This window comes from Echinops telfairi, unplaced genomic scaffold (genome assembly GCF_000313985.2).
Source record: "Echinops telfairi isolate 266 unplaced genomic scaffold, ASM31398v2 ScPeMD7_7467;HRSCAF=8505_1, whole genome shotgun sequence".
Classification (NCBI taxonomy): Eukaryota; Metazoa; Chordata; class Mammalia; order Afrosoricida; family Tenrecidae; genus Echinops; species Echinops telfairi.
Window position 1 is genome coordinate 40,291,806 of NW_022111368.1, and position 7,910 is coordinate 40,299,715.

The 7,910-nt window shown below is 43.5% G+C and overlaps 1 pseudogene; it reads left to right on the top strand.

Moving 5' to 3' along the window:
• Window positions 1-6,206: 6,206 nt before the first annotated feature.
• Window positions 6,207-7,339, top strand: LOC101662288 (annotated as a pseudogene).
• The last annotated feature ends 571 nt before the right edge of the window (window positions 7,340-7,910 follow it).

The following is a 7,910-nucleotide window of genomic DNA, read 5'->3' on the forward strand; positions in this document are numbered from 1 at the left end:
CTTTGTCCCCATCACATCACCTTTCTTGGGGACATGAGTAGAATCCCTTATGCGGACACCTCCACAGGTGATGGCATTAGAGAGAAACAGAGAATGGGACAGAGGAAAAGACTCAAAATGCGCTTGAAGGCAGTGAGGTTGAGATCATGTTCTCCCCTCCTACGTGTTCATGACTGAACCTTGGGGATGGTCTTTAACCTCAAAATGTAGGTTGTGTTTAGCATGGCAGCTATATCCAGCCCAGAGATGTATTTAATTTTGCTCTGTTTAAAAGCAATTTTAATTATTTGTCACCATCTGGAAGTCAGAAAATTTCACACACACACACACACACACACACACACACACACACACACTCTATTCCTGTCATTTCTTAATATGTGTACTGACCTTGCAACATTGGACTAACTTCCTGCACGATAGCCTCCATCGATGTGGGAGATAAGACTCACAGACGGACACCACGCCCACATATGTATTTATTTGGTCTGTGTCGGCCTTACCCCACAGGCTTCTCTAACATGAGCTCACAGTCGTCCTAGCTCAGAGGGTCTCCGGGTCTGTGATGCTCTCATTCTCAGCATGGTTTAGCAAATATATCTCAAGTAAGTTTAATACACATGTCTTGTCTCGCTGAAGATCCCCCCCCCCCCTATGTTCCCTCAGGCTCAGCTGATTTCTCCATTCTTCTAATTATTTGAACACCTGTCTTCCCTGCAGCCTCGGCTGCTGGGTCTTGGTCGTGCAACTCCTGACACTCCACCAGTCCGTCGGAACTTCATTCTTTCTCTCCTAAGTTAAATGGTCTGGCTTCTGCCCAACCTAATTGAGGAGGGAGGAGGTGACTGACCTGACTCACTCCCTGAACAAATGTCTCTGTTGTTGCTATTGTTAGTGATGCTTGAGTTGACTCAACAGAATGCAACATTACCTGGTACTGTGGTACCTTCAGGGTTGTTGGTATATTTGAATCTATTGTTTTAATTCTTTTACACTGACGTGACTTTACTAAACACAATGTCTTTTTCTAACGATTGATCCTGCTTGATGATGTGTGCAACATGAGTCGAAGTCTTGCCATCCTGGCTCTAAGGAGCATTTTCGTGGTATTGCTTCTAAGACTGATTCAGTTATCCTTTTGGCAGACCAGGAACATCCATTAATTTTTGTCAATACCATAATTTGAATGGATCCATTCTTCTGTCTTTTGCATTCATTGCTCAGTTTTCACTCTCATCTGAGGCAACTGAAATGAACGTGGTTTTAGTCTGCCACTTCAGTCCTCAACGTGACTACATCCTTGTGTTTACCATTTTTCACAGGTCTTCCGCAGCAACTATTTCTGCAGAAAAGTTATAAATGCATCTTCTGTGAGATGCAAAAGAAAAAGATTCAAGGAGAGAGAAGAGAGGAAATTTAAGGCTTTTATTGCAAAAAAAAAAAAACCCATGGTAGTATGTGAGTGGTAGCTATTGCATACATTAAAAAGAGGTCAGTGTTAATTCCGACTAGTCAGCCAGCTAGAGACCCGCAGGAATAAGGAGGAAGCAAGCAGTGATCAGGAACTCCTACTGAGAGGCCAGTGTAAGTTGACAGAGCCCCAGGAACAGATCTGTCTAGGAAGTGGCTGGGGAAATATGGGGCAAATCGGGGGCAGGAATGCAGGATGAGTTCATCCTAAAACCAAAATTAAAGTTCCAGAAGCATTGTCAATATTACAAAAAGACTGGGAAGGTATCATAATTTAAAGGTCAGCAGAGTGCAAAACACATAAAAACTGAAAGGGAAGCAGCACTCTATAATAATGGAAATAAGATGATTTCAGTCCAATCCAAGATGATGTGGTGGGCTAAGAAGCAATGCACAAACATGACATTGAGTCATGACAAACACAGAATGAAGCACAGGGTGGGGAAACATAGACAACAAATTGGGCTCACAGTAAAACGCCAGGACCCAAGATCCCCTGAGGGGATGTGGCAAAGAGCTGGCTTCTAATCTAATGCCCTGAATCCTACACTCAGCTAGAAGAAGGGGCGGATGGAAACATGCAATGGCTGTGGCAGGAGGCATGTGGGCATGGACGGAGCTCTCAGGCTCCTCCCCTCCAGGATTTGGGCCATTAGTATCCAAGACTGGACCTTTGCAGACACAACTTGCTGCAGGAAAGCAAGCTGTTGCAAACATTCAGGTCAAACTGGCTTTGCTGTGTCATGGGGCTGAGTGGGCTCTCTTGCAGATGATCTTTGTGAGAAGCTGGGTGGAAATGGGGAAAATTGAGAGTCTCGGGTTATAGTTCAAAAAGATTCTACACTGAAATTCTATAAGTTGAAGCCTACCATTAAGCTATAAGATTTTTATCTACAGATACTAAGGGCTTGTGGTTTCCCTTGGCTAGCTCAGAAAACATCTTACATGACAACCATGAGATCTCCGACTCCCTCTGTTCTCAAGGGGTTTTGTCACTATATTTGCCTGCCAAACACTGAGTCCCAGGAGACTGGTAGCAGAAGAAGGAATTATGTTGGAGTGGAAGAAGGCTGCTTTCTTTTCCCTCTCACCCCTGGTAACCAGTCTTGAGCTCTGTGCCATGCTGCTCCCAGGTGGGAGCCTTTGGGTAAATGAACAAAATCAACATGATTTCTTGCACAATACTTGAAAAATTACAAATGCATCTTGTGTGAGAATCAAAAGAAAATTATTCCAGGAGAGGGAAGAGAGGAAATTTAATCCAACAAGCCTTTCTTGGGTGTCCTTTCGGTGCCGGGAGCTGCTAACTGCAAGTCCTGCTGTTTGAATCCACCAGCTACCATGAGGATTTCTGCTCCCATGCAGATGTCACCCTCAGAAACCCAAAGGAGCAAGTTTACTCTGTCCTATAGGGTCACCATGAGCTAGAATCTATTCAATGGCCATGGGTGTTTTCCTTTGTTGGTTTGTTTTCTTCAACAAAGTTGAAGTTCTCTTGGAGACTTTGGAAATGAGGCTAAATGAAATATTGATCCACCAGCCCTCAGGGAGCTGTCAGGATGTTCTGACAGACGTTTTGTGACAATTCAAGGTGATGTAGCTTAGCTCTTGCCGGATATTGAGAGTAGAGGTGGAGTAGGGCCCAGGGGAAGAAGGTATGAAGATAAAGTCTTCATATAGAAAGCAAAACTGAAGATAGTCCTTAAGGGAGAATTGTAAATTGCTCTGGGGACAAGGGACATAAGATAGGATAAAGTTCAGAAGCCTGGAAACAGTACCCATCAGAATTAAATGTATAGGATCCTAAAAGAATTCTGGAAAGATGGCATCATAAACAGACCATCATTCTCACCACCACCACCACCACCAACCCACTCCCACACACAAATACAACCTGGAAGAAACATTTGACTTTGAGGAACCCTGAACTGGGAAAGCAGCAGGGAAGTGAAGACGGACAAGAATCCGCAAATCAGCCATGGAGCCGCACACAACTCTCCCACTTTCCTGTCTTTCTCCTGAGTGCAATAGACCACAGGCTGCCATCAACTGGGGAACTGGTCTCAGAAAAAGCACTTGTTTCTCTGATTACCACAAATCTTGCCTGTACAGACAGGACTCCAAGCCTCTGTTCTAACATTAACAAGGCAGACTTTCCTTGAGGTTCATTTGGAGTTTGTTCAACTGGACTTTCAGCTACAAGCCCACTGTCAAGTACAGACAGACTCCTCCATTGGAGTCAGCGGTCATTGTTAGCAAGCAGCCTGCCTCCGTAGTTCAGGCCTTTGAAACGAATAGGACAGACCTCCCAGAAAGTCCATTGGGATCTGTCTGTCTGCACCTGCTTCCAATAGGAGCTGAGCACTGCTGGCTGAAGCTATTGTGAACTCAAACACAGGCATCGCGAGTGGCCTGTTGCCAAGCTACTGCAGAGGTGCCTCTAACAGACACAAGGCAAACCTCCTTCCGAAGTTCATTTAGAGTTATAGTCCCACTACCACCACCAGCACCCAGTAACTATTGGCTGTTGGAATGACACAAGCTCCTATAAAAGGCCCCCTGCAGACCAAGAGGAGTCGTCATAGAGAAGACAACCCCACCTCCTCTAGTCCCCAGCTGCCAAAGAGACACTGGGGCACTGAAGTCACCAAAACAGACCTTTGGGTGTTTTTTTCTGGGCTGCACTCCTGTCTCTTCCTGAAAGAGTAGAGAGGCTTCTTGGGCTTCCCTTGAAAGTCAGTTCAGTCAGAAGCAGCCTCCACAAAGCAGACAAGAACCTCAGACAAAACCAGAGGCAACACCCAACAGGGCTGTCTGTGGGTGGGTTCTGACTTAAAATGTAGTTGCAGAAACAAAAAGGACAGGGGGTAAGGAATGAGTCCTCTGGTGGACAAATTGATCACAACATGTTTTCTGATGTGTTTTCAAGAAATTGAAAGTTGAGCACTGAGATCTGGAAATTTAGCATCCTAATCCAAACAGGGAGAGAAAAGGGGATACCACGGAGAGACAGAGAAAATGGCAAATAAAGGGCAGAAAGTAGTGCGGGCACAAAAATGGAGGGGGGGGGGACCACTAAATACTGGAAGGAATTGAGGGTAAAAATGCATTTGATAAAATTCAACATTTCTTTAATATAAACCATAAAGAAAACTGGAAGCACAAATAAATTCCTTAGTATGATTCAGGGCATTATATAAAAGCCAATAGCCAACAGGATAGTTAATAGATAAAAATGAAGGGTTTTCCCTTGAAATCAGGAACAAGTCAATGATGATATTGACTTTTGCTAAATATTATAGTAAAAATATAGCCACTTTTGCTAAATATTACAGTAGAAATCCTAGCAACAGAAATAAGACAAGAAGAGAAATAAAAGGTATCCAGATTTAATAAGGAGTAACATTTTCACAACTTATGACTACTAAGATGTTATAGAAAAATCTCAGAATCCACACTAAAATCTCTAAAGCCAATAGAAGCATTTAGCAACATTTCAAGGTAAAAAGACAACAAGCTAAAGTTAGTTGAGAACAAGAAATGAGAAATTTGAAATGGATACAAGGGGGGAAATTGCAATTACAATAGCATCTAAAAAACTAAAGTACCTAAGAATTAAGCTAATCAGGGATGTGAACTGTTTACACAATGAAAACTAGTTTAAAATGCCGAAAGAGGTTTTAAAGAGTTAAATAAATGCAAAGATGTTCCATGTTCATAGATTGCAAGATTTAATATTTTTGAGATGTCCCTATTGAGCAAAGTAATCTATAGATTCCAGTAGAAATTCTAACCGCCATCTTTACAGAAGTAGAAAAACCAGTCCTCAACTTGTTATGAAATGACAAGAGGCCCCAAATAGCTACAGCAATGTTGAAAGAGAAGAGCAACATCAAAGAATTACACTTCTCGGTTCAGAATACATTACACAGCTAGAGTAATCAGTGTGTGACACTGGTGTTATAACAGACACATTCCTGCTGCCATGGAGTTGATACTGACTAATAGAAACCCTATGGAAGACAGTAAAAGTGATTCTTAGGGTTCCGGAGGTTGTAAATTATTACAGGAGCAGAAAGTCTCATCTTTCTCCTTCGGAGCTACAGAGAGGTTTGAACTACCGACCTGGCAGTTATCAACCTAACTTGTACTATGTCACCAGGACTACTCAACAAAAACACACATAGACTTATGAAATAAAATTAAAATTCCAGAAATAAACTCACACACCTATGGTCAACTTTTTTTTTTGGGGGGGGGCGTCTATTTGATAGGGAGGGAAGAATCTCTTCATAAATGTTTGGGGAAAATTAGACTTCCACATGGAGAAAAATTAAACAGGATTTATGCCCCACACATACACAGAAACACATTCAAAATGTTTTGATTCATAAACTAAATGTGCAAATGAAAACTATGAAATTCTTAGAAGAAAATTCAGGGGCAGCACTGTTTATGTTTTTCACAGTAAATTATCTAATATAATAACAAAAGAAGAAAGAGCAAAAAAAACAAAATAAATACAAAGAGGACTCCAGACAGTGTCAGCGAGAAAAAATGGAATTGAAAAGAATGGAGTGGCACCGTCTTACTAGCAGCTGCCCCGCTGTGCTCTCGCCCCGGTCGCAGACTCTCATACTGAATCGCTACCACGTGCCTATACTCATCGGCAGCGTGTTCACTGGCTTGAGCCTTAGAACGATCATCACGTCACTAAAATTCAAAGCTGGGGGGAAATGGTTGAAGCCAGTCAGCCCAGGCAGCTCTTCATCAGAGGGCTCAATGCAGAAACAAATGAGAAATCCCTGGAAGCAGCAGTGTTTGGCAAAATGGGGACGAACCGTGGAAGGGCTGTTCATGAGAGACCTAGGAACAAACAAAACAGAGGGTTTGCTTCTGTCACTTTGAAAGCCCAGCGGATGCCAAAGATGAAGCCAGAGATAAGAATGGAAAGCCAGAGATATGATGGAAAAGCCATCAAGGTCGAACAAGCCCCTAAACCAATATTTGAAAGTGGTAGAAATTGACCCCCAGCGCCTCCCGGAAGCAGAGGGGCCCTGGAGCATTTCGAGATGGGAGAGAAGGCAGTGGGGGAACCACTTCGCATGGGCGGGTGGGGTGGGGGGACATATAGATGATGATGGTTATTCCATGAATCTCACCATGAGCTCTTCCAGGGGACCTCTGCCAGGAAAAAGAGGCCCTCCACCACTGGTGCAGCACCATGGACTGGAAGAGCTCCTGGATCCCGTGGAAGAGATAGTTACTGGGCTCACCATGAAGGGAACCCCTCCCCTCCCCAGAGATGTCTATTTGTCCCCGATAGACGATGAATATTCTACTAAAGACCATTATTTAAGCAGACATTACCCCAGTTCTTGTGATATAAGAGATTATGCACCCCACCAGGAGATTATACGTATCGTGATTATGGAGATCCCAGTTCCCGTGATCGCTATCCATCCAGAGGTTATAGTGATAGAGATGGGTATGGTCGTGATCAGACTATTCAACCATCCCAGTGGAGGCTCCCACAGCGATTTCTCTGCGAGGTCTGGTCGTGCACGCACTGCACCACCCTGGCCAGGGCCCTGCCGTCTGAAGGGGAAGCAGTCACTCTGATGATGCAGCAGCTCACAGGACAGATCTGGTGAAAGTCGAGACAGTTTCTCAAGCAGCCAAAGTGTTCTCTCTTCAAGGGATTGTGATCTTGTCTTGTGGGCAGACAAGAAACAGGGCTTCCCCCTTTGATGGAGACGGGGTATCCTCTTCCGTGTGATTCCTACAGCAAGCAGTTCAAGCCATGGAGCACCAAGAAATGTTGGCCGTGGAGGAAACCAGTCTGATAGACAGCAGAAGCAGATACTAAAAGCAAACAAAACTGTGGACCAAAATCCCTGTTCAAAGAAACAACCACGGGGGAAAAAAAAAAAAAAAGGAAACTCTTCTGTCACAACTACACCAGGACTATTAAGGAAAAATTGTGTTACTTGAAAAAAAATCCTGTTTTAAGTTCTCCTCCCATAATTTTTACGTACTTGTGAGGAAAAAGTCAAGCCTGTTTAATCATGTTTGATTTTATGACATTGCTGTCAACAAGCCAAGGTTAAAGGTGGAAGACTTCACTTGTGGGCTAGTTTAATTCTCTTAAAGTGCCCTCTCAGTGCCCCTTACTAGTTGATACTTCCCAGTAAATGAGACAAGCAAGACTGATCTTCCTGGAACACCTAGCCTTCTAACATGGAGAGATGACTCAGTCTGCCTATATAAACGAGCTAGCTATTGGAAGGGTGGTTGGCTTTGCTGCTACTCTTAAGATTTCAGAGTGTCTTCAAACTGAAATCTCAAAAATGTTCTCGGGGGAAAAGAACCTGAGACCAGATGCTTCCTTAAGGGAAGTGCTAATCGTTCAGTCAACCCAAACAAAAGGATCATGTTGG